Source organism: Hypanus sabinus, chromosome 27 (assembly GCF_030144855.1).
Source record: "Hypanus sabinus isolate sHypSab1 chromosome 27, sHypSab1.hap1, whole genome shotgun sequence".
Classification (NCBI taxonomy): Eukaryota; Metazoa; Chordata; class Chondrichthyes; order Myliobatiformes; family Dasyatidae; genus Hypanus; species Hypanus sabinus.
The window spans coordinates 19729071-19745953 of NC_082732.1; the positions used below are offsets into that span (position 1 = coordinate 19729071).

Consider the following 16883-nt stretch of genomic DNA (forward strand, 5'->3'; position numbering starts at 1 on the left):
CAAATAGAACTAATGGAGGGTTACAGTTGAAACCCTAAACGCAAATTGCTTTACTGGAGCAGTTGTTTCAATCTATTAGCCTTGATTATTATCAATTTAAGAAAATGGTAAGTATGGTCATGAAATTATTTATAACTCTTGGTATTCTGCAAATTTGCAGTCTGCTGCAAGTTACAGCAGATCTGGATATGAGGTATATCCCACTAAGCAAAACAGTTTCTATCTCAACGATGATAGAAAGGAGCAGCTTCTTCCCCTCTGCAATCTGATTTTGAGTGGACGTTGAACCCACGAGCTGTACCTCACTGCTGTTTTATTTCTATTTTTGGACTGGTTATTTAATTTAACTGTATATATTACTGTAATTCACATTTTTTCCTCTTAATTATTATGTGTTCTATTGCACTGTACTGCTGCTGCAAGCACACAGAATTTCATGGCATGTCAGTGATATTAAACCTGGTTCTGATTCTCTCTAATGTTGAGAAAGGGATTAGATTTTTGTTGAAGGGGTGACTTATCTGAGACTTATCATGGTAATCATTGTCCCCAAGCTTAGAAATATAATAAGGAAATTTTTACCACTCAGGATTGAGTTGGTTTTAGTTACTACAAGGTGGTTTGAGTAAGGATGTCTTACAAGTGATGACACCAAAGCTTGTATTAGGGAATTGAGAAAGATTAAAGTTTGGTGTTTTGGATATCATCATGACTAAGTAATTAATTAATTTAGAAATTATATCACTTCTATCTGTTAGAATGCACATTATATAATATATATCCAAAATCCAAGGTTAAAGAACCACAGTTACAGCACAGGAAGTCCCATAATGCTGATTTCATGACTGGCCTTTCATGGAGTCTTAAAAAACTACAGCATAGAAACCCATCCTTCAGCTCATCTACTCTGTGCTGAAACATTCAAACTGCCTCGTTCCATAGACCTTCTGCTATTTCTCAGCCTATTTTCTCCGGCTGGTCCAGATCCCGCTGCAAGCCTTTGATAGTCTTCCTCATGGTCCGCTACACCACCAATCTTGGTGTCATCTGCAAATTTGCTGATCCAGTTATCCACGTTATCATCCAGATCATTAATATAAATGACAAATAACAATCGACCCAGCACAAATCACTGCGGCACTCCATTAGCCACAAGCCTCCAGTCAGAGAAACAGCCATCTGCAACCATCCACTGGCTTCCATTTACTATCTCATCTTGAATGTCAAACGACTCAACCTTCCTGACCAATCTCCCATGCGCGACCTTCTCAGGTGTCTTGCTGAAGTCCACATTTTGTTTTCATCAACTTTCTGGTACCTGCCTTGAAAGTCTCTGTAAGATTTGTTAGACATGACCAACCACATAAAAAGCCATGCTGACTATCCTTAAATAGTCCCTGTCTGATCAAATGCTCATATATCTGATCCCTTAGAATGCCTTCCAGTAACTTTCCGACTACTGAGATCAGGCCCATCGGCCTGTAATTTCTGGTTTATTTTTGGAGCCTTTCTTAAAAAGCAGAGCAACATTGGCTCTCCTCCAATCCTGCGGTACCTCACTTGTCACCAAGGATAATTTAATTATCTCTGCGAGGACCACTGTAATTTTTGCACTTGGCTCCCACAAAATCCAAGGGAACATCTTGTCAGGCCCTGGAGATTTACCTATCCTAATTTGCCTCAAGACAGCAAATACCTTCTCCTCTGTAATCTGTGTAGGGTTCATGACCTCACAGCTTCTTTGCCTCACTTCTGTAGACTGTGTCCATCTCCTGAGTAAATACAGATGCAAAAAATCCATATTATTCCCCCATCTCTTTTGGCTCCATCCATTCTGATCATCCAGAGGACCAGTTCTTTTCTTGCAATTCTTTTGCTCTTAACACATCTGTAGAAGCTGTTAGGATTCCCTTTCACCTTAGCTGCTAGAGCAACCTCATGCCGCCTTTTAGCCCTCCTGTTTTCTTTGTGTTCTCTTGCATTTTTTGTACTCAGGTATATCATTTGTTCCTACTTGCCCATACCTGCTATACACTGCCTTTTTTAAATCAAGATCTCAATACCTCTTGAAAACCAAGATTCCCTAAACTTGTTATCCTTGCCTTTTATTCTGACAGGCACATATAGGGGTTGTACTCTCAAAGTATCACTTTTGAAGGTCTCCCATTTACCAAGTGCACCTTTGCCAGAAAGCAACCTGCCCCAACCACACTTGCCAGATCCTTTCTGATGCCATCAACACTGGCCTTTCTCTAATTTAGAATCTCAACCCAAGGACCAGACCTATTGTGTTCCATAATTACTGTACCTTGAAACTAATGGCATTATGATCACTAGATGCAAAGTATTCCCCTACACAAACCTCTGTCACCTGCCTTGTCTCTCTTCCTAATTGGAGATCACGTATTGCACACTCTCTCGTTGGGGTAAGTACTGATAAAAGAAACTTTCCTGAACATATTTGGCAAGCTGTATTCCATCTTGTCCTTTTACAGTGTGGGAGTCCCAGTCAATGTGTGGAATGTTAAAATCATCTATCACAACCTTGTATTTCTTGCAACAATCTGCAATCTCCCTACAAGTTTGTGCCTCTGTAATATAGCCCCATTAATTTGATCGTACCTTTTTTATTCCTCAGTTCCACCTATAACACCTCATTAGATGAGCTCTCCAGTCTGTCCTGACTGAGCACTGTTGCAACAGTTTCCCTGACTAGTATTGCCAGCCCTACCCCTTAAATCCCTTCCACTCTATGCCATTAGTCCTGCCCCTCCTGCAACCAAGTCTCACAAATGGCCATAGTATCATAATTCCATGTGTTGATCCATGCCCTGGGGTCATCTACCTTTCCTACAATACCTTTTGAAGTGAAATATACACAACTATGGTTCTATGGTTTTAACTCAGAATATTAGTCCCACTGTGCTGAACCTTTTGATTGTTGACTTTGTCTGAGGTCTCCACAACTACTCCACTATCTGTTCTGGCACTCATCCCCCTGCTACTCTACTTTAAACCCCACCACTCCTCACATCCCCCCGCAGTACTAGCAAACCTCCCATTAGGATATTAGATCCCCTCCCATTAAGGTGCAAACCATCTCTTCTGCACAGGTCCCACCTTCCCTGGAAACATCTGAAGCCCTCCCTCCTATACCAACTCATTAGCCATGTGTTAACTTGTATAATCTTCCTATTTCAGATTCACTAGCATGTGGCACAGGTAGCAAGCCTGAGGTCACAACCCTGGAGGTCCTGCTCTTTAACTTAGCACCTTCTACCCCGAACTCACTTAGCAGAAAATTCCTACTTATGTCATTGGTACCTACATGGACCATGACCTCTGGCTACTCACCCTTCCAGTTAAGAATGGTGAGTAGTCAATCCAAGATGTCCCGGACCCTGGCACCAGGGAGGCAATGTACCATCCGGGAATCTCATTCCCATCCACACAATCTCCTTTCTGTTCCCCTTACTAATGAATCCCCTATTAACACAGCTTGTCTCATCTCTCCACTTCCCTTCTGTGCCACAGAGCCAGACTGATTCAGTACCAGAGACCTGACTGCTGCGACTTTCCTTTGCTAGGTCACTCTCTCCACCAACACCTCCCCCCAACAGTATCAACCGTTATCTGGTGTCACGTACTATAATCCTGTATCTCCTTCATACTTTCAAAGTTCTTTTTGATGTATGTCCCTTGCTTCATGCTCTAATAAAGTGCTGTGTGAAAGCATTTCTTCTAATGCTTCCATTCATTAGAGTAACAACCTGAACCTTGTTTCTGATTCATCAAATCTTGAGTTTTACCTTTTGTGAACCTTCTGTAGAAGATTTAATTAAACTCTCATTCTTTATGCATCTTCATTGTTCAAGTAAATATGATCTAAGCAGCCCACCAAAGATTTTATCCGAATGCTCAATCTGACACTTTCTATATACTACACCCTTCCTCCCCATACCTCATTCTCCAGCAGTTTAATTATTTATTCTCTGTTCTCTGGAAGTACTTTTGAAGGCTCTGATTTAGCCTCTGTTGGGACCAAACTCCTGTAAGTTTTGATAACATTAGAGTTACATGACATGGTAGTGTGGAGGTTAATGCATTGCTTCAGAGTTCAATTCCCACCACTGCCTGTAAGGAGTTTTCACATTCTCCCCGTAACCACATGGGTTTCCTCCGAGAGCTCCAGGTTCCTCCCACATTCCAAAGACGTACGGTTAAGGTTAGTGATTTGTGGGCATGCTATGTTGGCACCAGAAGCGTGGCAACACTTGTGGGCTGCCCTGCATAATCCTCACTAATTTGATTTGACACCAACAACACATTTCACTATATGTTTTGCTGTATCTGTGACAAATAAAGCTTAACTTAAAATATTGGTACAGGGCAAAGCTCTATTGCATTACTGCTGCAATCATAATCAAGATACACCCTCAATTACTTTTATAGTAGTGTATTATTATTCTGTGGTAGAGTAGATTTCATCATGTACATACAACAGATTACACTGCTCATTTAAGAGTTGAAGCAAGGAAATTATTCGACTGGATAGAATTCTTAGACTCAACACCTTATTACGAAGCAAAACTCATTCTCTGCTATTTCTGTGGCTAAAGATTTACAGCGTAGAAAACATCAAACAGTAGTTTTTTGGGGAATAGATATATAGTCCTAAATGCCAGTGTATTACAGATAAGGTATGTTGTTTGATAAAAACATTTGTCAATTTGAGATTCACCCCTGTAATTCTTTTTATCTATTCCAGTTATGTTTGTGTTATGGGGTTTCCACTAAGAAGGGATATACAACCATATTTTGACACAAGTCATTTGTTCTTTTCGAGTATAAGATTAGAAACTTGGCTTCCTTTTTTTTAATATAAAATTAGCGTGTGGCTGTACTTCACAGACCATAGTATCTTGGATTACATCTTTGGACAGCATTATGGTAGATGATATAGCCCACAACAGCAGTAGATTGATCATAATCAAGGCTAACCCAAGACTAAGGTGAGGAAAATCATCCAAACTTACGGCTTCTGAAATAAAAACTTGTCACAATCAACATCTATGAAGCAAATAACAGTTTTAGTTATATTAGATCTAACCAACAGATTGAACTAGCCAGCTATCCAGACAAGCTGGATACTGATATGGAGTTCCAACCAAACTATAAACAACGTTATAGCTGACCATGGGTGGTACAGTAGAGTAGTAGTTAGCATAACCAGTGATTGAAAGATCTAGGTTCAATTCCCCTTACCAGCTAAAAGTAGCTTGTAGATTCTCCTCATGGTCGTGTGGGTTTCCTCTGGGTGCTCTGATTTTACTATATATTTATACAGCAAGGAGCCCAATAAGCCACGCTGCCCAGCAACCTACCTATTTAATCCTGGCCTAATCACAGGACCATTTACAATAACCAGTTAATCTACAAACCTGTACATCTTTGGAATATGTGAGGAAACCTGAGCACTCGGAGGAAACCCACGCGGTCACAAACTCTCTACAGACAGTGCCGAAATTGAACTCTGAACTCCAGCGCCCCAAACTGTAACAATGTTGTGCTAACCACTACCATGGTGCCCACAGTCAGCTTATGTAGGGTTAATAAGTTGTAAGCAGGCTATGCTGGCACCAGCAGCATGGCAGCTCCAGCACATCCACAAATTGTGCTGGTCGTTAATGCAAACCAACACGTTTTACTGTATGTTCTGATGTTTCGAATCATGTGTGACAAATAAAGCTAATCTTTTGGCTGTTGCAAAGCTGAGAAGTGGATTCAGGTTCTAACAATCAATGTTCTGCTGCTGGGCTCAGTAGCAAATCAACTGATGGGAACAAGAGTTAGATGCATTGGCATTCAATATCCACTTTAGTGGTCACATTTATATGCACAAATGTGAAGTCAAAAACAAATCCACCAGCAAACGGAACACAGACAATGGGGAGGGCAATCCAGCCTGTGGTTTTAGATCAATGATCCTTCACTGCAGCTCTGTAAAGTGAAGTTTCTGATCCCTGCCCAGTGGTGTTAGTAGGTAGACCATGACATCGGGGGTGGATCTTTGTCACGAAAGGTTGACCCTTCCCCTCTTTCAGCACAAAACCTGCCTGACTTTCTCAGTCCAGTATTTTAAGTTTTTTTTATTACAATGCCCCTACAATTGATTATTCTGCTGTGTAACCATTTGAGTAAGATTCTGAAACATTATACTTCCCCACAAAGATACTCCTATGTTAAGGTCACCAACTTCACTGGGAAGAGATTGTTTATTTTGCTGATCTTTTCCTACCCTGGACTTTGGAAACTTTGATGCTGTTTGACAGATTTTTCTATTCTATTTGAAAGTTGCTGAATACAGAGCATACCATCTAGATTTATTCCATCATAATTGAGGATGAAACAAAATTATTTTTAGGGTAGATTATTTAAATTATTTAAGGTGGGTTACTCAAAGAGGAGCAATGGTCAATAATTGTATATTCATCTGATATTAGTCCAGCAATTACTTAAACAGACTTAGAATTAACAGCTCCTGTAAGTTAATACTTTTGACAGTGTTGCTGGTTCTTGTCTGTCTGGTTTGATTGAGGGCAGAACCTTAACGTAACCTTGTCAAGTAACTTGACAGTAATCACCTTCTAAACTTGCTTAAGAAAAATGGCAACCTGTGCAAGATGCCTCATGTTTCTCATAAATTAATTTGCTTCAGAGGGAGAGTAAATTTATTTCAGCTTCTGGCAAAAGTGGTTAAAGCAGAGCAAATGAATGTCACAGAATACTGTAATGCTTTTAAGAAGTGGCTTAAATCATGAGACATTCAATTTAGTTATTGATTTTTGTAATTTTCCTTCCCTCATTTTTGTCAATCGTTTTAATAAAGTGAACACTTGAGAAGTGAAGTGAAGCTCCAGTATTTCTATTTCCATTAAAAGGACCTTCCTTGCTGTCTTGCCTACCTATACTGGTTCATGATTGATTTTAAATTGAGTTATAGACTAATATAAATGAGATAGAGGAGTATAGACCAATAAAAATGGGATGGGCCAGCAATAGAAAATGCAAAGGAACTCTGAATGTTGTGCTGTGGGATTAGCCTATTCACCATATGCCTTTTTTTTAAAAAAAAGATAAATTTGTTTATAATATGTACCTCAATTCCAGCAGAATATTTGCAAAATTTGAATTAAGACACAACCATCTTTGTTCAGGATGCAGTCCAGCTCCTGCAATATGTAACAGTCCCAAAAGGCATCCAGAGCCAGTAAACACCTTATGCTTACACTTCAGGCACAGTTATACTTTTGGAAGAAGGACAGGTGGTCAGCTTTGATGAATCCTTCAACGGTCTGCTGCTTGGTCCTGTGGACAGCCACTTAGCAAAGCCAGGAACAGACCACTGTGACCTCCACCCTCACAACCCGGGACCAGATACCCAGAGATGAAGGACTGAAGTTAAAAGACCCTTACAGAGATGGTCAGGGTGGTGAAGAAGACATTTGGCATTCTGATCTTTATCACTCTGTGTGGACCAGAAGAGTTAGGATGTCAAAAGTTGCTGGTGAGGCTGCATTTGGAATATTATCTGTAGTTTTGGTCATCCTGTTATAGAAAGGACATTGAAAAAGTTAGAATGTTCCCAGGACTGAGGGCCTAAGTCATGGGGGGGGGGGGGGGGGGGGCGGGGGAGATTGTGAAAGCTAAGAATTCATTCCTTGGAATGTAGGAGACTGAGGGGTGACCTTACAGAGGTGTGAAAAATCATTAGAGTGAATGCACTGTCTTTTTCCAAAACAACTAGAGAGCATAGGTTTTAGGTGAGAGGGGAGAATTTAAAAGGGACTCAAGGGACAATTTCATGCAGAAGTACATGGAACAAACTGCCAGAGAAAGCAGTTGAGGCAGGCAGCATTTTAAAAGAGATTTGTTTAAGTATATGTAACTTTGGATCTACTTTGGATAAATTAGATCAGCTGGTTGAGTGGTGTGGCAACAATAGCCTTGCACTCAATGTCAGTAAGGCCAAGGAATTGATTATGGATTTCAGGAAAGGGAAGTCAAGAGATTAGCGGTGAAAAGAATGAGTAGTTTCAAGTTCCTAGGTACTAACATCTGAGGGTCTATCCTGGGCCCAATATATTGATGCATTTACAAAGAAGGCATAACAACAGCTTTATTTCATTAGGAATTTAAGGAGAATTGGTTTGTTCCAAAGACACTCTCAAATTTCTACAGATATACTGTGGAGAGCATTCTAACTGGTTGATTCACCTTTTAGTACAGAGGGGCCACTGCAAATTACTGGAAAATGTTGCAGAAAGGTGTAAACATTTTCCAGTAATTCCATCATGCGCCAACCTATCTCACACCGTAAGCCGCCTCATCACCTTCTGAAATTCTGGCAACAACAGTTATGTCGTCAGCAAATTTATTGATGGTATTTGAGCTGTGCCAAGCACATAATCGTAGGAGTAGAGAGTAGACGCATCCTTGAGGTGTGTCATTGCAGATTGTCAGTGAGGAGGAAATGTTTCCAATCTGCATGGACTATGGTCTCTTGGTGAGGAAGTCAAAGATCCAGTTGCAGAGGGAGGTACAGGGGCCCAGGTTTTGGAGCTTGTTGATTTGAAATGAGGGTATGATTGTATTTAACGCTGAACTGTAGTCAATAAATAGCGGCTTGGTGTAGGTATTGGTATTGTCCAGGTGTCCAAGTCTTCCAGTTTAAGATGGCGCTGGTGAAGTATGTCGATGACTTGCTGGCAGCAAACTATTAACTACTTTATTAATCATGCTTTAATTCAAAAATTATTATGACAGTCAGTGGCCTGTAACTTCCCTTTTGGAGTTGAGTTTTTGAACAGCCTGTATAACATCGCATTTTTGAGGTGTGAACAGAAGTCTCAAAAGTGTAGGATAGTTACAGTGTGGTGTGTGTTGGCTGCACTAAGGTGGGGGACCCAGGCCTGAGAGCGGGGATGAGAGTTTTTGGCCATTGCCGTAGCAGACTTGGAAGGGATTCAAAGCAGCAGATCAAGGTGGCAGAGCTTGGGCCAGAGAATGAGGAAAAAGCTGATAATTGACCAATTTAAGTGCCAGACCTGAGAGCATATTGAAATAGCACGGCCCAGGTCTGAGGGCAGCGAACAATCTAATGTTTGGCCGATTTAAGCACCAGGCCGAATTGAAACAGTTGGGATTTCAGGATCAGAGATACTCACTCACCAGTCGAGGCTGTGGCTTGTAACTGACAGGCTCCTGGATTGGCTGTGAAGAGCTTTGTGGCTGCAGACTCACTTTTGTGAACTTCAGTTCTGAATGTTATTTGCTGGCTTTTATTGTTTGCACAATTTTTTCTTCTGGACATTGGGTGTTTGGCAGTCTTTTATTGGGTTTTATTGTGTCTCTTTGTTTTGTGGCTGCCCTGTAAGGAGCCAAATCTCAAGGTTGCATATAGTGCACATACTTTGATGATAAATGGGCTTTGAACTTTGATCCAAGGCCAAGTGGAGAGCCAATGAATTTGCATCTGCTTTGGACCTATTATGCAATAGGCATGTTGCAGTGGATCCGAGTCCTTGCTTAGGCAGGCGTTGATTCTAGTCATGACCAACCTCTCAAAGCTCTTCATCATGGCAGATGTGAGTCCCATTAGGCAATAGTTGTTAAGGCAGCTTGTCTTGCTCTTCTTCGGCACAGGTATGATTGTTGCTCTATTGAGTTGGCAGTGAAGGATTGAAGATGTCCTTAAACACTTCTAGTTGGTTGGCACAAGTTTTCAAGACTCACCATCAGGGCCTGAGGCTGTGCGAGGGTTCACCCACCTGAAAGATATTCTAAAGTCGGCCTCAGAGACAGAGATCTCTGAGTGACCAAATGCTGCAGGAATTTGCACAGGTGTAGTTTTAATTTCCCTTTCAAAGGCGTTGACAAACAAGAATTTCAGCCGGAAATGTTGACTACTTTTTTTTCCCCATGGATGCTGCCTGGTCTACTGAGTTCCTCCAGCATTTTATGTGTGTTGCTTGGATAAAAGGCATTGAGCTTATCTGGGATTGAATCATCACAGCCATTTGTGATGCTATGTTTAACTGTAGGAAATAATAGCCTGCAAACTCTGCCAGAGATGCATCCAATTCCACCTCTAGCCTCAATTAGTATTGTTTTCCATCCTTTAAATAGCCTTCCATAGGTCATACCTGATCTTCTTGTATAGTTCTGGCTCACTGGTCTTGAATGCTATAGATCTGGCGCTCAGCAGACTACAAATCTCCTGGTTCATCCACAGCTTTTGGTTTGGGTATGTCCAGTATGCTCTCGAAAGCACACATTCATCCACGCAGGTCATGATGAAGTCTTGAAGTCAGACTTGAAGATGAATCCCTGAATGTTGTCCAGTCTACCAGCTCCAAAGCAGTCCTGAAGCATTCCTCTGCTTCCCTTGACCGTGCCTTCTTTGTCCAAACCACTGATGCTGTGGTCTTCAGTCCCTGTCTAGATGCTGGGAGTAGAAGTACTGCCATATGGTCGGACTTTCCGAAGTGTTGGCGTGGGATGGGTGTGTCCTGATTACGTTGCTCAGCTCCTCCAGTATCCCCCTAATGATGATGATGTAGAAAACTCCCTCGGCAGATAAAATGGACAACATTTGATTGCTAGATATTCCAGGTCAGCTGTGGTGCTACGTTTGTGCACTGCAATAAGGTAATCATCAAGCATGCTCCACCTTCTTTGCCTTTAAAAGACTCAGTTGTCCTGCCTTTGCAGAGAATTGTGAAGCCATTATGGGGTTAACCAGGGTTTCTGTGAAGCGAAGTACACAGTAGTCTCTGGTGCAGCCATCTTGCTCTGAGTTCTTCAATTTTATTTTCCAATGATTGTACATTCTCCAGTAGGATAATCGAAAGTGGGGGTCTAAAGCCTCTGCATTTCAATCGTACTTGCTGACCAACATGCTATCCCTGCTTCCACTTTCTTAAAAGGGAACTGCATTCGCAACCCAAGTCTTCCAAGCAAGGTTCATCAGTATTGAGTATCAATAGATTTTTTAAGTGTCTTCAGACAATGCTGATTACTGAAGTACCCACAGCTGTGACTGTGGATTTCAGCTGTAGTGGTCCTATATGGAAATATTTGATGAATCCTATCAGAGCCTCATGCAAACAGTCACCCCATAATGGTGCCATCTTGACCATCTGGGCTTCAAGGACATCTTCAAAACCTGATGCCTCAAAACTGCTGCATTCATCATTAAGGACCCCTATCACTCAGGACATGCCCTCTTCTCATTGCTACCAACAAGGAGGAGGTACAGGAGCTTGAAGACACACACTCAACGTTTTAGGAACAACTACTTGCCCTCCACCATCAGAATGGACAATGAACCCATGAACACTTCCTCACTATTTTTTCTTTGGTTTCTTTTTGCCCTACTTATTTAATTTTTATATATATTTTCTTATTGTAATTTATATTTTTATTATGTATTGCATGGTACTGCTGCTGCAAAACATCAAATTTCACAACATGTGTTGGTGATATTAAATGTGTTTCTAAAGAGATACAGACCAATTGCAGGTGGGCACTTTGATCAGGATGGACGAGTTGGGCTGAAGGGCCTGTTTCTGTGCTGTATCACTCTGGCTCTGTTAAGTGCAACCAGAACTTGAGGAGAAGCTCCTTCAAATGCCAAAAGTAGGGCTGTAGCCTCTCACATTCCTTTTGTACATGTTAAAAAGGGCTCCTCCAGGTCACAAAAATGGCAGATGAGCTGGGAGTCTGAACAGCTCTGTTCTGTAGAGTGCAGCTCTCTCCATCCCAGTTCCTTAATGTATAGGGAAGACCCTCATGGGGACTCCCCTTGCTGCTGGATGGCTGAAGGGACGGGCATGTCGTGTCCGGACAGCAGACGAGCAAGGAAGTTGGAGAGTATGCAGGAGCAGCGCATACAGGAAACGCCTCCCCACCGCATAGAACGGCATGGAGGGCATTTCTGAGGCAGCTCATGCAGTGTAGGACCTGCCTCCGTGGCCTCCTGCTGAACTCGCCTGATTTCCATTTGGAGCAAACAGTCCTTTGGCTGAACTAACAATCACGCAGCCCACAGAATAGGGCTGCTTTACCAGACTAACAAAGGGAGGCCCACGTGTTGCTGGCCAGCCCAGGAATGCTGTGTTTTATTTACTGCTCTCTAAATCCAGCCAGCATGTGGAAAATGGAGAATATGAGCCACACAAGCAATATGAAAGGGAGTATTTGTCCCACTGATTGCAGGCTGGCCTATGGCCAGGGCTGAGGCTGACCGTCAGCTGAACCATGTCGTTAGGCGTGTAGCAGAGCTGAACAGTGGGCAGGAGCCAATGAGTAAGCAGACTTCACCCAAGAGTTTACACACAAAAGAGAATTTGTGTCCTACTTAACCCCCTCACTGCATAAGTAATGCCACAAATAACCCTCGCACTGTTACACTTAATGCTGCTTTAGTGCAATAATCCCCATTGTCCTGTTTTGTAATTGTTTATATCTAACAGGCTTCCCTCATGTTGACAGTTTGCAACCAATGAACATTAAGTAATGTGCTTATTGGATGTCCCCCATTGTTGATGCAAAATGGACTTTATTCTGTTCAGTAAATCACTGATTCTGAGCAGATCAAAGAAACTTTTTGAAGCATCCCATCCCTAGCTGAACCTTTTCTTTCCCTGCATTAAGCTGTTAACATCGGCACTGCAATCCACTTGTGTGACCTTTTTGAATATCCTCGCAATGCCTAACACCTTTGTGTAAAATTTCATCCCCTGGATTTAACAGACCTGTTCAAGTAACCTAGCATCTCCACTCAAATTACAGACAAAGCAATTTCATAGAAATGATTTAAATTCACCTAATATCTCTAAACCAGTGACTGGTCAAACAAAATAAATTATAACCATTACTGTCTCATTCTGAATTAAATATAACCTGTAGGTAAACAATGTTGGACAAAGCAGCCTTCATTTTTTAAACTTGTCACAGTTTAACATACAGATCACAGATCCAAAAAAGATGGTTAGGTATTACATGAATTTTCTCTGCTGCTTATCCTGTGCCTTTGAGGTTGCAAGAGGCAACTAATACAGAGTGGTACTTGTCTATTGTACCCAACAATGACAGGAAAACTGTGCGGGAGAGTTTTTGCAATGGAAAAGCCATTGCGATGGGGTCGTTCCACTCTCTCGACCTCGGAAGTCGGGGTCCAGTGATACAAACAAGTGTCACAAACAGGGGTCTTCTTTGATGCAGTGGATCACCATGTCATCTTCTGTGCTGTGCCCTTGAATCTCCATGGACTGTTGCAGTACTGCCTTCCTAGCCATTGGATCTCACTGTAGTTCGCATCTGCCCAGTCCACTGGAGCTGACTTCACGTTAGGATAGATGTGACCCTATAAGACCGCCAACTAACCTCACCTGGTTTAGCCCATCTGTCAAAGCAATGTACTGGGGTGTGGCCACTGTCGCATGCAAACAGCTACTTGGTGCCACAGGTGAGAGCTGAGTGTCCGGCGGGGACCAAAGGTGAGTGAACTGCCCCAGAATGGACATGACCAGCCCTTTCACCAGAGATGCCACCCCTCCCTGAGCACCCCATGCACCCCACAGAATAGTCTACAGTTCTTTATATGGCACCCTTAAGTCTTTGGTGCCAGACTGGCAAATTTTCTAGACTGTTACACAGTACTCGTATTAATGCAGCACCATACTTGTAATTATTTTTTTTAAGATGTTACAAAGAAGTGTATAAATTTTCCAATGTAAGGGGTAAGTTTAGAGAGCATGGACAATAAATTCCCAGTGAGTTTAGAGGGGGTGTGGGAGCAAAGCGCCAGTAAATCTCAAACAAAAATGGCATTGGGCCCCAGTGGATTTCAGAGAAGTGCAGTAATGGGGCCTCAGTGAGTTTCAAGCAAATGTAGGCAGTGGAGCACACAGTGAGTTTAAAGGGAGCATGAGAAATAGAATCAGGTGAGATAGATGGTTTATAAACAATAAGATAGTGACTAGTTTGGCTCTTACCATAATAGAGAAACACTGTAAGATTGTAAGGCCTTTTAAGTAAAAAGGTAAATAAAATTGGAAAGTTCATAAGCCTGGAAAGCTTCTTAAGGAAACAAAATCTCTTGCTGGATAGTGTGAATGGGTTTGCAGTCTTTTAATTCAAAATAAAAGAAAAGGTAAAAGTTAAAGAAAAATTAACATCATATTTTATAGGGGAGTATGAAACGAAAATCCTGAAGTTCCCTTAGATCAGAAGTATGAGTTTTTTCCCCTAAAGAAGCCACATAATTAGATAGATAGATACTGTATTGATCCCAAAGGAAATTACAGTGTCACAGTAACATTATAAGTGTATAGATATACAAGTATACAAACATTAGAAGAGAAGTAAGAAAGAATAAAAAATATGTTACTTCAAGTAGTCTAACAGGAGGGGATCATCACTTTCCCAGCTATAGGTTGACTCATTATAGAGCCTAATAGCCGAGGGTAAGAATTACCTCATATAGTGCTCTTTGGAGCGGCACATTTGTCTTAGTCTATACTAAAAGTGCTCTTCTTTTCAGCCAAGGTGGCCTGCAGAGTGTGAGAAACATTGCCTAGAATTGCCAGGATTTTCCATAGGGTCCTTTGTGCTACCACAGCTTCCAGTGTGTCTAGTTTGACTCCTATAACATAGTCAGCCTTTCCAATCAGTTTATTCAGCCTGTTGGCATGATCCATGTTGAGGCCATTGCCCCAGCTCACCACTGTATAGAAGACTGTGCTGGCAACAACAGACTGGTAGAACATGTGAATGGGAGGCCTGAATATTCCAAAGAGCCATAGTCTCTTTAGGAAGTGGAGGCGACTCTGGCCCTCCTTGTACGCACCCTGTGCTGGTGCTCCACTCAAGTCTGTCATCCGGGTGCACCCCCGATACTTGTAGGTCCTCACCACATCCACGTCCTCACCATCAATGGTAACGGAGCAGTGCAGGCTTAGTCTTCCTAAAGTCCATCACCATCTCCTTTGTCTTACTGATGTTGAGCTGCAGATGATTAAGCTTGCACCATTTGACAAAGTCCTCCATCAGGGCTCTGTATTCATCCTCCTGTCCTCCCTTTATACACCCAACTATTGCTGAGTCATCAGAGAACTTACTGTTGTTTCTAAAGTCCGAGGTATACAGGGTAAACAGGAGGGAGCCAATGCGTTTCCTGTGGGGCCCCAGTGGTGCTTATAGCCATGTCTGACATGTCTGAACGGAGCTTTTCCCCCATCAATTGGGGCTGTATGGTATTGAGGCACTTGAGAAATCGAAAATCATGACCCTCACAGTGCTGCCCTGCTTATCCAAATGGGAGTAGGCTCTATTTAGCAGGTAGATGACAGTATTGTTGACTCCAATGTGCTCCTGTTAGGCAAACAGATCTAGGGCTGATCTGGCCAGGGGTCAGAGGCGAGCCAGGACCACCCTTTCTAGGGTCTTCATGATGTGTGAGATCAGGGTCACTGGACAATAGTCATTCAAGACTTTTGATTGGCCCTTCTTGGGTACTGGGACCACAGATGATGTTTTCCACACAGTCAGGACCCTTTCCAGGCTAAGACACAGACTGAAAAATGCGCTGAAGAACTCCACACAGCTGCTCAGCACACTCATTCAGGACCCTGGGGTCCACAGCAACTGGTCCCAATGCTTTGCTGTGTCTGAGTTTCCCCAGAGCCCATTTCACTTGCTTAGTAGTGAAGGTGAGTCCATGATGACTGGGCAGTTGGTGGAAAGTGGGGGGCTGTAGGAGGTGAAGATCGGGACAATAGCAACAGTATGTGAAGGTGTGGATGATAGAATCAGGGCAAGGAAGGTATGTAGGCAGTGGTAGCCTGTATTCATCCACATTCTAAACTGGAGGGAAGGCTTTGGTGCTGAGAGAGCATAGGGTGCCTCTGCACCTGGACTGGTGTGCTGAGGTGGGGGGAGGGTGTTAAAAGGAGGGTAATAGTCAAACCTATTGATGAATTGGTTTAATTCATTAGCCCATTCACAGCTGCATTCTGTGGCTCCGCAGCTAAGCTGATTGAAGCCAGTGATGTTCTTCATGCCTCTCCACACCTCCTGTGTGCTACTCTGCCCAAGCTTGTTCTCCAGCTCTCCTCTATTCCGCTTTCGCCACCTTGACCTTCTCCTTTGGCTCTCTCGGGACGTTTCAATTCCTCCCTGTCTCCTGATCTAAAGGCTCTTGTTTTGTGGTTTGAGAAGAGCCTTTAGACTGGTGACCCATGGTTTGTTAGGGAAACAGTGAACAGTCCTTGATGGTATTATAGTGTCCACACAGAAATTGATGTAGCCAGTGATGCAATCGGTAAGTCCATTAACGACCTCCCCATATGGTTTTCACAGCAAATTAAAATATATTTGAGGGCCTGCAGCTGCAAATAGATAAATTTGGCTTAAAACAAATGTCAGTATCATTGTCTCAAGGGTGCAAATAAATTTACATTGATTTATATGCAACTCAAATTGCTAATAGGCACAGGCCAAAATGTTTTGATTTAAACTTTATCCATTAATCAGGCCTACAACCCAGACTTTGCCAGTCTCTCAACTGTGAAACTCTTTAACACTGCAGGCTGGCACTGCAAGAAGTATGCACATGATTACAGTGGAGAGGCCTGGATTTCAGCGTCTGAATGGCCAGAGGTTAGCAGACATACATATACCTCAGACCATGTACTGAACAATGAAAGGTTCCTACCTGGAAATTAAGAGCTAGTGCACAACACCAAATGCACTGTGTGGTAGCCTTAGCGTTTTGAACTCTGCCTTGTAAAATTTGTCCATTAACTTCAGATAAATGA

The 16883-nt window shown here is 42.4% G+C and overlaps 1 protein-coding gene and 1 long non-coding RNA gene across 2 annotated transcripts in view; one reads left to right on the top strand and one right to left on the bottom strand.

Annotated features, from left to right (window-relative positions):
• The window catches only part of vps13d (vacuolar protein sorting 13 homolog D), a 288095-nt gene that overhangs the window by 247122 nt on the left and 24090 nt on the right, over window positions 1–16883 (top strand). The window lies entirely within an intron of this gene.
• Window positions 1–16883, bottom strand: part of LOC132382041 (uncharacterized) — a 57758-nt gene that overhangs the window by 29346 nt on the left and 11529 nt on the right. The gene's annotated exons all lie outside the window — the stretch shown is intronic.